The sequence below is a fragment of the Heptranchias perlo genome, chromosome 12 (assembly GCF_035084215.1).
Source record: "Heptranchias perlo isolate sHepPer1 chromosome 12, sHepPer1.hap1, whole genome shotgun sequence".
Lineage (NCBI taxonomy): Eukaryota > Metazoa > Chordata > Chondrichthyes > Hexanchiformes > Hexanchidae > Heptranchias > Heptranchias perlo.
Genome location: NC_090336.1, coordinates 61,153,845 through 61,173,906, shown reverse-complemented (window position 1 = coordinate 61,173,906; position 20,062 = coordinate 61,153,845). Strand labels below are relative to the sequence as shown.

At 40.7% G+C, this 20,062-nt stretch overlaps 1 long non-coding RNA gene across 6 annotated transcripts in view; it reads left to right on the top strand.

Annotated features, from left to right (window-relative positions):
* The first annotated feature begins 285 nt into the window (after nucleotides 1-285).
* The window catches only part of LOC137328073 (uncharacterized), a 36,938-nt gene continuing 17,161 nt past the window's right edge, over nucleotides 286-20,062 (top strand). For 3 of the 6 annotated variants that reach the window (XR_010964608.1, XR_010964607.1, XR_010964612.1), the window contains exons 1-3: nucleotides 286-346; nucleotides 2,628-2,764; nucleotides 18,927-19,070. This is a non-coding gene — a long non-coding RNA (uncharacterized lncRNA). The remainder of the gene's footprint in view (nucleotides 347-2,627; nucleotides 2,765-18,926; nucleotides 19,071-20,062) is intronic. The other 3 variants (XR_010964609.1, XR_010964611.1, XR_010964610.1) reach the window with 2 other exon arrangements.

Below are 20,062 nucleotides of genomic sequence, written 5' to 3'. Positions count from 1 at the left end.
TGGAGGAGAAAAAATTGCGTTTCTCACCAAAGTGAAAGTATGAATGTATTGTATTGTTTAATGTTTTTATTCAATTTTTCTGCAAACTCTAAATTATATGGAAAAAATATTTAGAAAAGTGTTAGCAAAAGTTTTAGCGTTGATTGCAAAGTTGCGCTGGACTGTCCCTGTTCTTGGCTGTTTTTAAAGTTTATGGCAAAATTGAAGCACTGTCCGTTTTAAATTTCTAAAATTATTTTTAACCGGATTTGTCTTAAACGCTTTTTTTAACTATTTTAAATTATTGCAGTAATCCATTTACTGATGGCATCGCTTCTAAATCAACCCAAGTATACAGGAATTGCTGGTAAGTTGACCTTGAATTTGAAATTGATCTGAAAATTGACACATGTGACAAGAACTGGGAATAGCATGCTGCATCTTTCTGTGGGTTAACACACAATCCAACAAAATGTTCTGTGCTATCTTTTGTCTGTGAAGAATAACATAACGGAGAATTGTTGGGCAATAATTGTGAAGTTCAGATGCTACCTAGCAATTCATTGTAGCCTTTTGATAGCACAGCCATTCTGTTTATGGTCAGTCTTTGTGGACGTGAAGTATATGTTTGATCTGTCAATGTTATTGCTTTAATAATAATTAGTCTGGAGTTGATTACTGGGATATTTTTTCTAAGTTTCCTGTAAAGAATGATGGATATCATGGCACAGAGAAGATTTACCAAGGGATGAGAAGTTAGAGAAACTGGGGCCCTAGAACAGAGAAGGTTAAGAGAAGATCTGATGGAAGTCTTCAAAATGATACGGGGGGGGGGGGGGGGGGGCGGTGGTGGGGGAGTCTGAGAGAGTTATTGGGGAGAAACTTTTCACTGATTGGTGAGTTGGTAGCTAGAGATCATACATTTTAGAATTAGCACCAAAACAATGAAGGGAGAGATTAGGAAAATATAAATTTACATATGGAGGGTTGTTATGGTGTGGAATGTCCTACCAGAAACAGTGGTGGAAGCAGAATCCATAATAGCATTTAAAAGGGAAATAAATAAATATTTGAAAAATAAAAATGTTGCTGGGTATGCAAGAAGGGCAGGGGAATGGGACTAAGTGGATAGTTCTTTGGAGAGCTAGCACTGTGTGCTGGATAGTTCCCTTCTGTGCTGTAAAATTCTGATGTCCTTAATGAGGGGTTCAGATGTCCTTCGAGCAAAGCTAGAGCCGTCTACAACCACATGACCCCAGAGATTAGATTCATATTTTTGTGCCATGCCACATGCTGGCAGTATTCAGATTTGAGGATAATTTTTTATGGCTCTAAAATTTTTCGAAAGTAGAAAACTGATGTAATAAAATCAAACACTACCTGGCTGACAAAATAGCCACTTGTTCAATTTAAGCTGAAGAAATGATCCTTGGAATTTCATAAAGACGGAAGAGCAGGAGACTGTGAACACAATTTTTTAATGCATGTTTTCTCCTTGGAGTTAGTTTTGCAATCATGACCTATATAGGAACAGGAGTAGGCCATTCAGCCCCTCAAGCCTGTTCCGCCATTCAATTAGATCATGGCTGATCTGTATCTTAACTCCATCTACCCCCTTGGTTCTGTAACCCTTTGATATCTTTATCTAACAAAAATGTTTCAATCTCAGTTTTGACATTTTCAATTGACCCGCAACCTCAACAGCTTTTTGGGGGAGAAAGTTCCAGATTTCCACTTTTTTTGTGTGATGAAGTGCTTTCTGACATCACCCCTGAATGGCCTAGCTCTAATTTTAAGGTTATGTCGCCTCGTTTTGGACTCATCCACCAGAGGGAATAGTTTCTCTCTCTCCCTCTCTCTCTCCCCTATCAAATCCTTTAATCATCTTAAACACCTCAATTAGATCACCCTTAAATCGTCTATACCCAAGGGGATACAAACTTAGTCTATGCAATCTGTCCTCGTAATTTAACCCTTTTAGTCCTGGGTTAAATTACAGTGACATTTAATATAATTGATGTCTGTCATTTCAAAATGGTGGAGTCAAACTTGCAACACAGGGACTGTGTAAAATTAGGGTCATGTCAGGGTGTAGAGTATGAATTATGCAAATCTCAGCTTTTTCTTAGGCCAGTGTATTATACATTGAACTGTCATAGTGGTAGAAACCTGGTTTGCATTTAATTTCCCAAACTGCTGTATGTTACTGCTCTCGTTCATACTGCTTTGCCTTGAGAATAGCAACCAGTCAAATCAAAAGGGTGGGTGGGAGCACGGAGGCCAACACTGAATGCTATCATGCACCTTTTCACAGCTGATCGGCAGAAGTTTAGAAAAGGGACTGCTGTTTGCTCATGGCTAGGGGAGTGGTGTATGATACAGGGTGGCCTAGATTGGAGGAAAATGAAGAGCTACTTTGGCTGGGGGACAGGGAGAGGAGAAGGAAGAGGAAAAAAGGCAGTAAAGAGCTGCTAGATTGGATACTTGTGCATATTGGTGGGAAAACTTCAATGGGGCACAGCCAACTCATTCATTCTGGAACACATTCTGGGTATTTGCCATGTCTTAACTCTTTGAAACAAGTATAAATACAGATCATCATTGTACAGATAACCTATATAAACCTACTTTTGTTTAAATTTCCGTAGGCTCGAACCACAAAAGCACTCCGGTCCTTACAGTTTGCTAATCCTGGCCGCCAGATAACCGAGTTCACACCAGAAACCAGTCGGAGAGAGAAACGAAAGCTACAAACGAAGCAGCCAAGTCAATCTAATGCAGACAGGTAACGTGTTTGGAATGTTTCTTTTACATATTGAAAAATAAAGGTAAATGGTTGAGTCCATATTGGGTTTGACCTGTTATGCAATTAGATATAGTTGATGGAGGGGAATGGATTTTGATATTTTACTCAGTTCATTAAGATGGATAAATGGTAGCTAACACAGTTTTTGTAGGTGGTGGGGGGGGGCTGCAAATGTTAGTACACGCCTTGATCCCTAAATTCTGAAAGAAAACATTAGCTACCGAAAGGAAAACAGTACTATTGTTAAGGAAAATGTTATACAGCAACAGAAGTAACATGTTGGTAAGATAACATAGTAGAGAAAAATATCAGAAATTGGATGTTCTTGGGGACCCCAGGGGTCCCCTTCACCAGCTACTAAGATTTGGGGACTTCAATTTGAAAACCTGTTACTCAGTATGACTGCATGAGCACCCCAGCTGTTTGGTTATGCATCAACGGGACCTCCTAAAAGTATCCACAGAGCCAGTTGCCCCAACATTAAGCACACGTCGACTAATCTTCCCCCGGGCCTGTAATTTGCTTCCACCTGCAGTGCATGTGACTGGTTAAACACACACGCATTTGGATTATCAGGAAAACAAGCCACCAGTGTTTCCTGTGGTGTGTCCTTTACATAACTCTGCAGCCAATTGTGTTATTTGATATTTGTGAAAGTTAGGTCGTACCTGACAAACCTGAATTTTTTGAAGAGGTGACTAAAGTAGTGGACAGGGGAATGTCAATGGATGTTATTTATATGGACTTCCAGAAGGCATTTGATAAGGTCCCACATAAGAGACTGTTAGCTAAGATAGAAGCCCATGGAATCGAGGGAAAAGTACGGACTTGGTTAGGAAGTTGGCTGAGCGAAAGGCGACAGAGAGTAGGGATAATGGGTAGGTACTCACATTGGCAGGATGTGACTAGTAGAGTCCCGCAGGGATCTGTCTTGGGGCCTCAATTATTCACAATATTTATTAACGACTTAGATGAAGGCATAGAAAGTCTCATATCTAAGATTGCCGATGACACAAAGATTGGTGGCATTGTAAGCAGTGTAGATGAAAACATAAAATTACAAAGCGATATTGATAGATTAGGTGAATGGGCAAAACTGTGGCAAATGGAATTCAATGTGGACAAATGTGAGGTTATCCACTTTGGATTAAAAAAGGATAGAACAGGGTACTTTCTAAATGGTAAAAAGTTAAAAACAGTGGATGTCCAAAGGGACTTAGGGGTTCAGGTACATTGATCATTGAAGTGTCATGAACAGGTGCAGAAAATAATCAATAAGGCTAATGGAAAGCTGGCCTTTATATCTAGAGGACCAGAGTGCAAGGGGGCAGAAGTTATGCTGCAGCTATACAAAACCCTGGTTAGACCGCACCTGGAGTACTGAGAGCAGTTCTGGGCACCGCATCTTCGGAAGGACATATTGGCCTTGGAGGGAGTGCAGCGTAGGTTTACTAGAATGATACCCGGACTTCAAGGGTTAAGTTACGAGAAGAGATTACACAAATTGGGGTTGTATTCTCTAGAGTTTCGAAGGTGATCTGATCAAAGTTTATAAGATATTAAGGGGAACAGACAGGGTGGATAGAGAGAAACTATTTCCGCTGGTTGGGGATTTTAGGAGTAGGAGGCAGAGTCTAAAAATTAGAGCCAGACCTTTCAGGAATGAGATTAGAAAACATTTCTACACACAAAGGGTTGTAGAAGTTTGGAACTTCCGCAAACGGCAATTGATACTAGCTCAATTGCTAAATTTGAATCTGAAAGATATAGCTTTTTGGCAACCAAAGGTATTGAGTGATATGGGCCAAAGGCAGGTATATGGAGTTAGATCACAGATCAGCAATGATCTTATCAAATGGCGGAGCAGGCACGAGGGACTGAATGGCCTACTCCTGTTCCTATGTTCCTAAATAACAACAAACTGCACTTTGTAACTTCTATACTTTGTGTAGAATCTAGCTCCAGGTCTGCCAGGTTAATAAAATACCTGGCCGATTTACTGATTTTTGCATCTTACTGGTTACACTTTTTTCTAAACTAGATAATTGAAACTCTGCACACCAAATAATAAACTGGGGCTATTTCATGATGAATGAGATCCCAATCAAGGGAACCAGTTTTTAAGTTTTAATTATTCCCGTCCCACACAGTCTCAGTATTTAATTATTGTGCATGGCCAGCTAAACTGAAAGCTTTGTTATCTAGGTTGGCAAAAAAACCTACAAAACCCAGTCTTGTGTATCCATATAGGCTCAGTTTCTCTAAAGCTTTAATTATAACTTTTAGGACTTCCAGTAATCTGAGTAAACTGGATATTTAACTGGCTTTCTGATTCCTGTTCAAGTTAACTTTTTAACTGCTTTCTTCCTGAACATTGTTGTTTGTCTCCAGACAATTGGAAATGTCCCACACCATGTACTAGATGGGGGAAGAGGGACAAAAAAACCCCAACCAATCTGTTGTAAAATTGCTGGTCAAGGCCAGTCATGAGCAGAACTGCACAAGGTGGGAATAGAAACAGAATTAGGGTATTGCCTTGTCTTGTGTTAGGATTTGAAAGTTACTTCAGTGGAGAAGGGGCAACATTCTTTATTGCACCTAAAATATTTTTTTAAAAAGTTGGAATAGTTTCAAAAAGTAAATAACTCTTTCCAAAGAAAAAGTAGCTTTAATACGATGCCATCAAATATTTTAATAACTGATCTCACTCATGTGTTTGAAAGGAATGTTAACAACTGCTATGTGTTACCAACAATGAGATGTGATTGATAACTTTAAAATTCACTGCATGCAACTCCACAACTACCATTTGATGTACAGCTAACTTTAGATGCAATAGAAGTGGTCTCTTAGTTTGTGTACTATGAAGGCGACTTGATGCAAAAAGATAAAATGTAATTCCAAAAAAAAACATGTCTTTTGTGTCACGGGGTCAGTTGTTGAGCAGGACACTGGAAGCATTATCTGTAGAATAGGTTCTCTGTACTGGAGCTTGATTGTCTTTTGCTGTGTGCTGAATACTGTCCTTTGCAAATAGGTGATCCTCCTTTGTAGCAGAATCATTGTCCTGCGCTGCCCAATTCACCTCCTTTCACTCAAGGCCACTGTTACCTGTAATTTCTTTGGCAGCATCTCCCAAACCCATGACCTTCACCACCTAGAGGGACAAGGGCAGCGGGTGCATGGGAATGCCATCACCTCCCAGTTCCCCTTCCAAGTCACATGCCATCTTGACTTGGACATATAGCACCAGCCATTCCTTCATTGTTGCTGGGGCAAAATCCTGGAACTCCCTACCTAACAGCACAGTGGGAGCATCTTCACCACATGGGACTGCAGCAGTTCAAGAAGGCGACTCATCACCACCTTCTCAAGTGTCAACTGGGGTGGGCAATAAATGCCAGCCTTGCCAGCAATGCTGACATTGCGCAAATAAATAAATTAGGGTGACTGCACCTATGTGCTTAATTATTTTGTACAAAAATCAATTTGTAAGCGAGATGACAGTGTCATTCAATAATTCCATTGTTTATCTCTTCTGAAAGTAAACGGTGGCAAACTGTCAAATACACATTGTGCATCTTTATTACAATTGTTTCAGTAATTCTCTCAATTAAAATTATTTTTCAGAAGAGCAGACAGTAACACAATTGATACTTGCTGCTTTTCTAATTGTATTAGATACCCAAGATACAAAATGAGGCAAATTACTATAGAAATAAAGTGTACATCAATCTTTTTTAAAATGTCATGCTGTTTATTGGAACTGTCTGTAAGATGACAGCAACATTCTCATGATTCCAAACTGATTTTACATTAATTTAACATCTTAAGGATTTCCCCCCCATAATACAAACATTCTTAAATGGATCTAATGTTATCTTTTATACGTTACTTGGCGTAGGGGAACAGGTGAGCGTTAGGGACATTGTTTAGTAAGAACAAAATAGAGCACACTGAAGAGTAATGTGTATGTAATTGGTTGTTTCTCAACTTTGAGTTTATTATAAATAAGTAAAGACACAAGACAGGGTGATATGGATAATGAAATACTGAATTACAGTGAAAGTGTGCAACTTTTAGTTTGATTAGCAGTCCAAATGTGTTTCAATTGGACTTAATTTTAATTTGAAAAAGTTAATTTGATTGACTTTCTGTGGTTAGGAGGTACAGTTTATCCTGTTGCCTGAGGAGCTGTATCTCATCTCACTGGGAGAACATTATCTTCTAGGGACTTTCTTTTGTTAATCTTTGAACATTGTTGGTACATCGGCATTTTCTACATTGTCTTTTGTTCATCCCTACAATGGATTAGTATTGCACAAAATAATCTGCTACAAAATCATGAATCACCGATTTTGATTTGGGTCATTAGGACCAACGACATAAGTGAATACTTTTGACAAACGGAGCAAAATATCCTTAAAGCATACATCACTGTCTATGCTAATATTTGGCATAGTGCGTTTAGTCAGGAGGCGCAATCTCGGCAGAGCTGAAATTTTATTACTTGAATGATGATTGGCTTATTAATTTTTCCAGTTTCCTTTTCCTACTTTTTATGTGCATGCTGGAGCTTGATTCTGTCTGCACTAGTAACTCTCCTGTACATCTCATAGATCTATATGCTTGGGGGAGGGCATCACAGCTGATCCTGTCATCTTCTGATGACAGGAGTAACTAGATAATTCATGGTCAGGAGTAAGAATCCTTTAATTTTATTTTTTTCTCTCCCTTTGCCCCCTCTCCCTTTTCTCCCCCCCCCCCCCCCCCCCAACTTTATAAAAAGAGAGAAAGTCAAAAAGGCTATGTTGCTGGTACTAAATCAAAAGAACATGTTTTGTTGGCTAGTGATTTTTGGTTCATGCCCATCCCATCCATCATTAAAGGATAAATCAGGATGTCATGCTGAAGTGTTCTGGTCAAACTGCACCTTGAGTACTGTGTCCAATTTTGGTCTCCAAGATGCAACGGAATATTAAAATCTTGGAGGTAAAGAACAGCACGAGACTGGTCTCTGTAGAGTTAGAGGATTGAGTTATGAGGGAACACTGATCTATCTGGGACTGTTTAGCCTTGAATGAAGAGTGCAGATGTTTTATGGAAGTATATAAGCTGTTAAATGATCTGGAACACTATGTCCAAGGTAAACCACGATAGTAGGATGAGGGAGCATAGGTCCACACTGGCTAAAGGCAAATCTTGCGCTGTTGTGAGGAAGCGTTTCTTTGCACATGGAATAGGTTTCCACGTAGGCTAGTGGTGGTGAAAACCCTGGCTGTTCAGGTGCTAGTTGAGTGGTGTGGAGAGGTGAAGGAATGTCGGCTTTTCTTTCTGTACCATTGAGCAAAGATGGGCTGAATGGCCTTCAGTGTCTATTTATGAGCAATGTTGGGAGTTTGTTGCGGCTTGTATGCCACATTGTGTACACAGGATGTTTTGTTGTTAACTTGGACTGGAATTTAGTGTGCCCCAGTTGGAAATTAGGCGGGGGGGGGGGGGGTTGATTTTCATGTAATGAAGTTATTTTCATTACATTGTTATGGACTTGAATGATCTGATGCACAATATTTGTTCTTGCAGGCAAACGATGCCCATAAAAAGCAAAGTTTACGACAGTCAAGGTCTCCTCATCTTTAGTGGGCTGGATCGGTGTGACTGCTTGGTCGAGGATTGTTTGGGGTGCTTCTACCCCTGCCCTAGCTGTGGCTCACAGAAATGTGGAATAGAATGTCGCTGTGACCGCAAGTGGTTATATGAGCAAATTGAAATTGAAGGTGGTGAAATAATTCGCAATAAAAATGTGAACTAGGTTGCTGAGGATTTTTAAAAACTATTTTTATTTATAACTTTAATAAACTAGAATGTGCCATTTCCCTCTGCAGCTAATTGGAAATGTAGCCTTGTAAAAGTGTTGGCAGCGTACTGTTGTCGGGACGCTGCTACTGATCCAAGATACATTCCAGAGAGGGGAAACCTATTGCAGATATTAAAAGATATACTTTACATATTTAATGGTTTTTAATGTTAGAACATTTTTAAATATATGATCAGCAGTGTTAAATGTTTCATGTATGCTGCAAGTGCTAATATTGTCTAGAAAAGTGTATATTATCTACTCTTCAATTTGCCTAATTTATCTAATAATTCAAATTTTTTAAGCAATAAATTCTAGCTTTGTTAGTTACTTTGATAAATTTGAATTACTGGATAATTCAAAAAAGAATCAGTGCAAAATTGACTTTGAATTGTCGGGAGTAAGCTCTATCCACACACTTGCGGTAAATAAAGCTTATTTCTTTCTGTCATAGCATTCTGCTTTTTAATTAATAAAGAGATCACAGGTGTGCAGCTTGAAGCTTTATTTGCCTGCCTGACCTTTGAAAAGAAGTGATTATTTGTAAGGATTTATTCGTTTATTTTTTTAAAGCATTTTCTTCTTTTTCTTCCCCTCCCTACCCTCCAGACACCTCATTCCCTAAGAGGCCATGCAGGTGATGTCTTCTGTACTGAGCTGGTTATCGAAGGGGCAATGAGTGTGGTCAGGGTTGATTTTTGTTTTAAGTTTCCCCCGTGCACAAGGAAGAGAACTTGATCCACACTGCCTCCCTTTTTTCCCATTAGAGGGTACAGAATAGGTTAGGAATTGTGGCAATAAACGTAGATTCAGTGGATTGGTAATCAATGCAAGATATCATGGGTAGAAGTCTGAAAATTCCATCATTTGTCAAATAATGTGTGTTTATTTTTCTTTCAAAGTTAGAAAAAGGACATGGGATTCCTGCATCATTACATCATGCTTGCATTTCACGTATTTATAGGATGAAATTTTACATCTACCAACTTTGTTATTTCTACTGAACTCTCACCACACCACACATTTTCTCTGTTAGGAGAATGCCTTGCACAACCCACCCTGTGATTCAAGAATGCTACTGGCTGGCTAAGTGCCCAAAGTGATTTGACTCTTCAGTTTTCCATCTGTGTGAGGAAATGCCTAATCCCCCTCATTTGCCTGTAACAGCACGGATGAAATTGGAAATCCGCAGCGTTGGGATCCTGCACAGTGTGCTGTGATGTGCCTCTCACCTCAGAATATGTTTTGCTCTTTGATCTTAATGAGACCACAACTCAGCTACATGTCCTTTCACTCCCAATTCTCTCTCATTAACCTCCCCATACAAAATCAGGCTTAATACTGTCTTGGAATGATACTGGAGGAGCTCAAGAGTAGCTAGGGTATGCTTCTCTTTAAGTAACTTAGCCCATTCCCTCCTTGACACAAGATTGCTAAAGGAAGTTTAATGAAATTTTAATGAACTCTTTTCAGATGCTTGCATGTCTTTCATTAGCACATGCTCGACAACACAGCCACCATTGTGCTGTCTGACGATAAGTTGTGGAGGAGCAAGAACTTTCTCCAATTTAACATTGGTAAGACTAAAGCTGCTCTGTTCAGCTCTTGCCAAAGGTTCTGCATTGTATGTAGCCCCTTATTACATACTGCTCCCAGGCTGTACAACCTCTGTGTTCTATTTAATCGTGAGCTGAGCTTCAAACCTATGCCCTAGTCACCAGTTTTCTACTCCAGTTTCTAACTCTCCCTTCGCTGAGTAGCTGTAACCCTTATTTACACCTTTGTTACCTCCAGGCTTGAATGCTCCAATGCTTTTCTTGCCAGCTTCCCAAGTTGCATCCTACATAAACCGCTTGTCCAAAATTGTACTGTCTTTATCCTATCTCACTCCTCTTGTCGCCTTTGTCCTCACCAACCTTCATTAGCTCTCCTTGCCCAATGCATCAAATCTGAGATCCTTTTCTTCATCTCCAATTCTTTGCACAGCCTCATCCTTACGACCTGCTCCAGCCTTATGTGCCAGTGAATGCGCTCCACCCTTCCGACTCTGGCCTGCTTAGCCTCCTGTCCGCTCCCTTTTCTACAGTCTTGGCTCCATAATCTGGAACTCTCCTTAAACCCTTTGCATGTTGCACCTTTCCTCCTTCAAAAGCCTCCTCAAAATCTATCTTGTTGGCCAGGACCTCCCCTAATTCCTCTTGTCACTGCTCAGCATCTGGTTTCACCTGTTTGAAGACTTTTGAGATGTTTTGTGTTCAAGTCACTAAGCGAAGGCAAGTTGATTTGTTGTTTTTGTACAGTTAAAACTTGATTATTTCTCCACCATGTTGGTACAATGTAATAACTATAATGTTACATTTTGTGCTGAAGTCAAATATTGGGAGCACATTGTAAATAGGTTTGATATCTTTTCTGTGGTGGTAAGTTTTACTTTTAATAGTTGCAGCAGGGCAGCAAATTTAAAGTGATTAGTGGTTAGCTTATTGTGCCTGTTGGGAGTACCAGACACTGCGTGGGAAATGATTGAGTACTTTCTCTGTTGCATGAAAGGGTTATAAATGAGATCCGAGCAGCCTCAAACCACTTCAACAATAACTTGCGTTTATATAATAAAATGTCCCAAGGCACTTCACAGGAGCGTTATCAAATAAAATTTGACACCGAGCCACATAAGGAGGTATAAGGACAGGTGACCACAAGCTCGGTCAAAGAGGTAGGTTTAAAGGGGTGTTTTAAAGGAGGCGGCGAGGTTTAGGATTTAGGTGGCTGAAGGCACGAGCAGATTCCTAGATCCGGAAAGCTACCTTTAGAAGCAAGGGCAGTACCATTGAGCCAGGGCCTGCAGTGATACAGACTGGCAGGAGAGCAGTGGAAATTGGAAGAAAGCGAGAATTGAAGGCCAATGTGAAGGAGACAGAGCATCGCTGTGCTCTCGAACTCTCATCAGCAAGTGAGCCTAGTAAGTGGGATCAGGGACTCGAGGCTTGCCGTTTGATTAAATTGTTATTCCTAATTTTAAAGAAGGGGATGTGGTTTTCTCTGGCCGTTTGAAATGCTAGCTGGTCATCGCAAGTGGGACAAAAATGAATGGCCAGGCACTTTGCAATGTCACCAAGGAGAAAGGCAGTCATGTTACTTCTGCTGAGAGTACTGACTACGACATTCTGAAGTGTTCTATTCTCAAGGCTTAAGATTTCACATCTGGAGTGTACACGCAGAAGTTGAAGAAATTGAGAAAGAACCCAGACAGTACTGACTGATTCATAGTTCATGCGGAGTCAAACGGAAATGGTGAGAGACTACTGCCTTCAGGGATTCTCTCTGCTCTGGAGCCACTTTGGGCATGCACTCTCGATTTACACTACAACTTTAGGTCAAAAATTGCACTAAACTTCTGCCCCAAACTGCTTTAGTGCTATGGCTCACAGCACTCATTACTGGAGTAGTTGTCCAGCATATGAACAGTGTATTACTACAGCTTGAGATGATCAAAAATCTCCTAACTAATTTCAACAACAACTTGTATTTATATAATGCCTTTGACGTAGTAAAACATCCCAAGGTGCTAAATGTGAGCATTATCAGACAAAATCTGACACCGTGCCACAGAAGGAGCATTAGGATTTAAGGAGCCTCTTAAAGGAGGAGCTGTTTAGTGAGGGAATTTCAGAGTTTAGGATCTAGACAGCTGAAGGCACAGCTGCCCATGGTGGGATGAAGGGAGTGGGGAATGCGCAAGAGGCCAGAGTTGTGGGGCTGGAGAAAGTTACAGAGATGGGGTGGGACAAGGGATTTGAACACAAGGATGAGAATTTTAAAATCGAGGCATTGGTGATCAATGTAGGAGTCAGCGAGCACAGAGGTGGTGGGTGAGTGGGACTTATTACGAGTTAGGAGACTGGCAGCAAACTTTTGTATGAGCTCAAGTCTATTGGAGGGCAGAAGATGGGAAGACAGCCGGAAGAACATTAGAATAGTCAGTCAATTCTGGAGGTAATAAAAGCATAGATAAGGGTTTCAACAGCAGATAAGCTGAGGCAGGGGCAGAGACGGGCAATGTTACGGAGGTGGAAATAAGTATTTTTTTGTCATGAAGATATGGGGTCAGAAACTCAGCTCGGTCAAATAGGACACCGAGGTTGCGAACAGTCTTGTTCAGCCTAAGACGGTGGCGAGGGAACGGAGTTTGTGGCGGGGGCCGAAGACGATGGCTTCGGTCTTCCCAAAGTTAATTGCAGGAAATATCAGCTCATCCACCACTGGATGTCTAACAAACAGCCTGACCATACAGATGTAGTGGAGGGGTCAAGAGAGGTTGTGGTGAGGTAGAGCTGGGTGTCGTCAGCGTACATGTGGTCCTGTGGAACCTGAGGTCATGTCTTTGGATGATGTCGCCAAGGGGCAGCACGTAAATGAGAAATACGAGGGACTAAGGATAGATCCTTAGGGGTCTCCAGAGGTAACAGTGTGGGAGCAGGAAAAGAAGCCATTGTATTTCTACATTGCATTGTAGAAATCTCTTTAATGTGTAAATCGATTACAGCATTGTCATTACATCACTGCTCACTAGGTGTCAGTAAAAGATTTAATTTAAGGTGATACACATATTTAATATCACAGGTATTTAAAGTCTGATTCTGTAGTTTAAATAACCTCTTTTGTACATTAATAATTATCAAATGTTATTTCCGCACCTAGTGTATCGACCTTCAGGAACATGCAGACTAAGAACAGCTGAACAAACCCAGATGGTTCTATTGTTTGTAGGCTGCATTTGCACAAATTAGCATAATATTTATCCATTTGTTTGACATAAATTGTGCCAAATAGATATGTTTCACACCAGTGTTCTACAACTAACACAAGAAAATTTATTTTTGACTGTCAGTGGAAATACTAGGATGTAAACCCACAGTACTAAAAATGTCACTGTCAAATTGTCGTCCTGTCTTAACTTCCTTTTCTCCAAATCGTACAAGATATTCCTTTGGGAGCATCCCTGGAGAGTTCCCTCCATCTGTGCCCCTATGATCAGGCTGAGTGTGTTAAAGTTGCACCCTGGAGGAATCCTGAGAGTGAAATTATCAGAGTTATGAGGAAAAGTTGAAAGTGTGAGCTTGTTTTCCTAGGAAAAAGGAGAACTGAACGTGTCCTAATTGCAGATTTTGAAATTATAAAGATGATCGATAAAGCTGCGAATTATTAGCGCTGATGAAGGTTTTGAAAACTAGAGGGCATAACTTTTAAAGTTGTAGTAAATTCAGACACAACTAATCCACTCAGGATAACAAGGAATGATATAAGTTACCAGGAATTGTATAAATGGATTCAAGAGACAAATACATGTGAATAGAAAAAGAGGGCATGGCAGTTATGATGGGAAGTTGAGTTTGAGATAAGGTGAGCAAAATACCCCCAACCTTCCACCCTCCGTAAACTTGAGCTCAACCAAAACTCTGCTGCCCCTAGTGCTCACTGACCTACATTGGCTCCCGGTCCGGCAATGCCTTGATTTTAAAATTCTCCTCCATGGCTTCACCCCTCCCTATTTCTGTAACCTCCTCCAGCCCTCCAAGATCTCTGCGCTTCTTCAATTCTGGTCTCTTGCGCATCCCCCATTTTCATCACCCCACCATTGGAGGCTGTGCCTTCAGCTGCCTAGGCCCTAAGCTCTGGAATTCCCTCCCTAAACCTCTCTACCTCTCTCTCCTTTAAGTCACTCCTTAAAACCTACCTCCTGACCAAGCTTTTGTGGCTCAGTGTCAAATTTTGTCCGAATACACTTCTGTGAAGCGCCTTGGGAGGTTTTTATTACGTTAAAGACGCTATATAAATGCAAGTTGTTGTTGTCCTCTTTCTCACATATTTAATGTTTCCTACATCAGTCAAGATAGATCTGAACACCAATTGTCATTTCTGCTGGGTCCTCTTTCTTTAATGGCATATATCCAAATGAGTGAAATACTTTGAATCCCCATTACAGTGAATATTAGCAGCAGCAGCAGTGGGATGAAACTGGCAATGACTTAATTTTGATGGTACCCAAGAGTGGGAGAAGCACCAAACTGCCAGGAAGAACACAGGAGACCGCAGGAAGGCATAAACAGCCTCGGAGAATGGTTAGAGTTTGCCATCTTCGGTTTATGCTGAAAAGTGGAAATTTATTTTTGGCGCCCAAACCCCTCAATTCCCCCACTCTTTCTTTCCCCCCCCCCCGAAAACACTGGAACCTTGTCAAATTGTCGTATTATCTTATCTTCTATTCATCCAAATCACTACCGTTCCATGGACACCAAGTGTCCTCTAGTACCTCACCGAAGTAGCCAGCTTTCATCTGTAAGCCCAGACAGTGAACAATGGCAAGGCTACACAATCAAAGTGAAGGAGGTAGGGAAATCACAGTCGAATTCAATTCGATCCGATCCTCACCCGCCATTCACAAGGTGCACTTTCCAGTAAGGGGTCGCTGGTCAGTGGGGCAGGAGTGTAAACCCTGGCTGATTGCTTCCCCTCTCTAGTCCAGGACGCAGTGAGGCCAATTGTCTATCATTCCTGTACCACTACCACAAGGGGAAAGCAAATATCAGCCTCAATTACAAGCAGCGGATCCTTTTATGTTCAAGGAACAAATATGCACAAAAGTAGTTAGATCCCAAAAAAGCAGCGTATTTCACATTTTCAAACTAATTCCATCATGTGACAGTAGTTATCAGTAGGCCGGCATTCCCAGTGCCAGTACTGAGGGAGTGCTGCACGGTCAGATGAGATGTTAAAGCGAGGCCCCGTCTGTCTTCACAGGTGGACGTAAAAGATCCCACGGCATTATTTCGAAGAAGAGCAGGGGAGTTCTGCCTAGAGTCCTGGGGCCAATATTTATCCCTCAACCAACATCATTAAAAAAAACAGGCTATCTGATGATGATCACGTTGCTGATTGTGGGACCTTGCTGTGCGCAAATTGGCAGCCGTGTTTCCCTACATTACAACAGTCAGTACACTTCAAGAAGTGCTTCATTGGCTACAAAATGCTTTGGGATGTCTTGAGGTCGTGAAAGGCGCTATATAAAAATGCAAGTTCTTTCTTTAGTGGGTCACTTGTAATGCAAACAAACAATTGGCAGAGACTGAGAAATTCCGATAGAGGGCGCTGCAATTGTAATAGTCTGCTGGTGTGCAGAAAGGACACTGCAGTTTATGGTTTCACCTCCAATTGCCATTAATGTGTCTTTTTATATTTTATTATAAATCAAATCACCTTGCTAACAATAGGTTCCATATAATTACCAATCACATGCGACCTGCAGAAAAGCTAAAAGGTTTCTAGCTTCCAAATAACTGTTGACAATATTAGACAGCAAATCCGCTAAAACACTCGTGATGTTTTTTCGTGCAGTGTAAATCCATTTAAAATAAACAGGGTAATAGCAATGTTACAACAGTACATTACAACAGTGACTGTGCTTCAAAAAATACTTCATTGGCTGTGAAGCGCTTTGGGACATCCTGAGGTTGTGAAAGGCGCTATATAAATGCAAGTTCTTTCCTTCTTAGTAAAGTATCGGACTGAGGAATGCCACACGGGCGCGTTAAGCCCACGTCCACTGACTGGGAATGTGCGCGAGGGAAACAAAAAGCGAGACGGAAATTTCTGACTTATTTTACGCAGGACTTCAAAAATTCATAGCTTCAGTCCAACTGCTCATTCTTATATGATTCCTCCCCCTCCCAAAAAGGGCTTGTTATCTGGAGCTGTAGTTAGGTGCTAAGTGTGCAGAGCAGTGCATTATAAAGTAATGTTTTGGGCACTGGATCTGTCAGGCTAGTTTGGACTCCTAACCCAGTTGCTTTCATAGAATAAAGCTGCCTAAATAAGTTGTTAAGTCACAAAAAACAGAAGCACAATTTCATGTTGAAGAATGGAAGGGCTGATTCAGTGCATTTAAAGAAAAGGTTAATAAAACCAGCACGTCAAAGTAATCATGTAAACCTCTTTCTGGTGATGCAGTTCAAAGAGTTGGCACCAGGATTTTAAAACTTTTATGTTTTTCTTCATCCTTTATTTGATTGTTTTTAATGTTTACTCTGCCCCTCCCTCTTTTAAGTCCAACCTGGTCCACAAAGGTGGAGGGTGGGCAGGTGACCTGCTTTTAAGCCCTTGCCAATAGTGTGGCGTAACCAGATGCTGGAAGATAGACAAAGTGTGATCCTGCAGTTTTCCCATCCTTCCCTGTGGGAAAATTGCCTTGCATCCACTCAGCGACAAACCAGCTCACACAAAGCTGTGAAGAGCAGGGGAACTGTTCGGAGTGAGATTTGCAATCAAAAAGAGTCAAACCAATGACAAACTCCTTTAAAACCTATAAGGGTAAATTGGCCAATCTCAGCAGGAGCAATGCTTAAAGAGGCGGTGGGTCAGAGCATCACAGATATGTCAAAATAGGTTACACGTTACAATCAAAATTGGATAAATATTTGTAGCCAAGGAAGAAACAGGACAATGGGGAGAGTGCAATTAGTTTTCTATTGCTCTAGTAAAGAGCCAGCACAGGCATGATGAGCTGAGTGGCCCCCTTCTGTGCTGCAAACTTCTGTGGTTATATGGGTGAGACTCATAAGAACATAAAATACAGTCCAAGAAAAGCCATTCAGCCCATCAGTCCCGCTCCGTCCAGTGTCCATGTACTTTCATTCGATCACGGACTTCCCTCCCGCACCACCTTTTGGTCCCTTACTTTAGGGAACAACAACAACTACTTGCATTTATATAGCGCATTTAACTTAGTAAAATTAATTTCCTTCACTGAAAATTAAAGCAGTGTTGTTAAACATCTTTATAACTCACTCCTCCTTTTCAACAGCTCCTTTCTGAAGGTACCAATTTAGCGTCTGGGAGTCTGATACGCTCACTATCCTGTGGAGGAATTTTTTCCTAACCTTGCTCTGGATTTTATCCTCTATCTCTAGGTTCATTGTCTACCACTATTAATGCAAAGTTGTTTTTTGCCAAAAAAAATCTAGCAGTTCAAATTAAGCAACTTTAATAAAACAATACAGGGGGAATGTTTTTTGTTGCACAATTTCAACTCAAATTAGCAGATAATTCAAATTAAGCAACTTCAGATAAAGAACAGACTGCAGCATGTTTACTTTAACCTCCCCCATACCTTTCATCATTTTGAAGACCTAGATCATGTCTCCCCTCACTCTTCTTCAGTCAAAGTGAGTTTAGTCAGTTGAGCTTTTCTTCATAATTTAGTCCCTTAAGGACTGGAGGCACTCTGGTCAATCTGAACCATTTCTAACACAACTATAACCTTTTTGAGGTAGGTTGACTAAAACTGTACTCCATAATTGATCCATATGATGTCAGTATAACTCTTCTGATTTGTAGTCCAGTGCCTTTCAGATGCCTTATTATTATAGATATTATACAATCATACAGCACAGAAGGAGACCATTCGGTCCATCGTTAATAACTGCCCCTCACTGACCAGATATTCTCAGAGTATGCTCAGTGATCACTGCCAAGTCCTTTTTCTTGTTGGCCTGTAATCACAATGTATGACCCTTTCATGTTATACATGCTAAGTGAATGACACTTGGCAGTGTGCTCACATTAAGAAGTCGATTTGTGGGAAACTGGACTTCACTCATGCAAATTGTGTTGGTGCACCAAAGCCGATACAACTTCTGTATAAAGATTTATAAAAAGACAAGTCTAACCAGTTGATAGTTCCGTTGACTATTTCCAGTGATTCATGTTTCAGTGGATTAGAGGCATCCACCTAAGCCTCGAAATGACTGTTGAAGCTATTAATGGACAACCATTTTCATGTAACATTGCTCCACTCATAAATTTAACACAGCCATTAGCATATTTATTTTAAATGGATGAACATCTCCGCTAAGATGGCAGACAGAAGAATCTGCATGAAAGCATTAAACATTCATCCACCATTTTCTAGACTCCAGCAGCCCGGAGTATTTATTTAATTTTTAAGCAAAGCAAAACTTTTTAGTAATAATTTTCAAATATTTTCATTGAGAATCTCACTCAGTTCCTGTAATGTAATCTTTGTACTTAGCATTGTTAACCCTCTGGTGAATAAATAGGAACACCATATGGTTAATATAAAAAAGGCTGTGACAAGTAATTTGAGTAATTGTTTCACAACAAGGCCTCAGAGCATACTAACTTGCTTTTCATTAAGGACTTTCAGTGGGACATCAGCTTGTCATAACTGAACCTGCAGGCGTATCAAACTTTCAATTACTGTTGTTGCAGGAGACGAGAAACTAAACTGCAAGGAGATATTTGATAGAGGTGTTCAAAATTCTGAAGAGTTTTCACGGAGTAAATAAGGAGAAACTGGCAGGAGGATCGGTTACCAGAGGACACGGACATAAGATGATTGGTAAAAGAACCAAGGCGAGTGGGGGGAAGAGATGAGATTTTTTTATGCAGCAAGTTGTAATGATCTGGAATGCATTGCCTGAGAGGGTGGTGAAAGCAAATTCAATAGTAACTTTCAAAAGGCATTACTTGAAAAGGATAAATTTGCAAGGCTATGGGGAAAGAGTAGGGAAGTGGTATTTATTGGAACCGGCACAGACATGATGGGCTGAATGTCCTCCTTCTGTGGCGTATGATTCTGGATGTGAATTTGATGAATGAGATCACCTCTGATTCTTCTAAACTCCAGAGAGTATAGGCCCATTCTACTCAACCTCTCTTCATAGGACAACACTCTCATCCCAGGAATTAATTTAGTGAACCTTTGTTGCACTGCCTCTAAGGCAAGTATATCCTTCCTTAGATAAGGAGACCAAAACTGTACACGGTACTCCAGGTGCGGTCTCACTAAAGCCCTGTATAACTGTAATAAGACTTCCTTACTCTTGTACTCCAACCCCCTTGCAATAAAGGCTAACATGCCATTTGCTTTCCTAATTGCTGGCTGTACCTGCATACTAACTTTTTGTGCTTCTTGTACGAGGACACCCAAGTCTCTATTGAACTGAATGCGCTAATATGAATGTAAACAAAATACTCATCAGCTGCTCAAACCATTGAGGGAAGGGTAAGGGCAGAAAGTTAGCTATAACTAATGTAATATTCATCAGCCCACTATCTGGAGTTTGATTGGGAAGAATACCTTATCTATGCTTCAGAGAGTTGCTTCAATCTGAGTGCAGTTGAAATTTTAAATAAAGGAATGAATGCTCTCAATAGAAAATAATCCAAGGGCATCACCAGAAGATAAGCAGATGGTTTGATCCCTGTAAACTACAATACAGACAGTTGGCTTTCAGCTCCTGTTAGATTCTGCATAGCACCTGTCAGATAAAATAAGGAAGTTGCAAAGGTAAGGTAAGGTGAGGCTATGAAGGGGACGTGTAAACAGGACAAGGGGTTTGAAT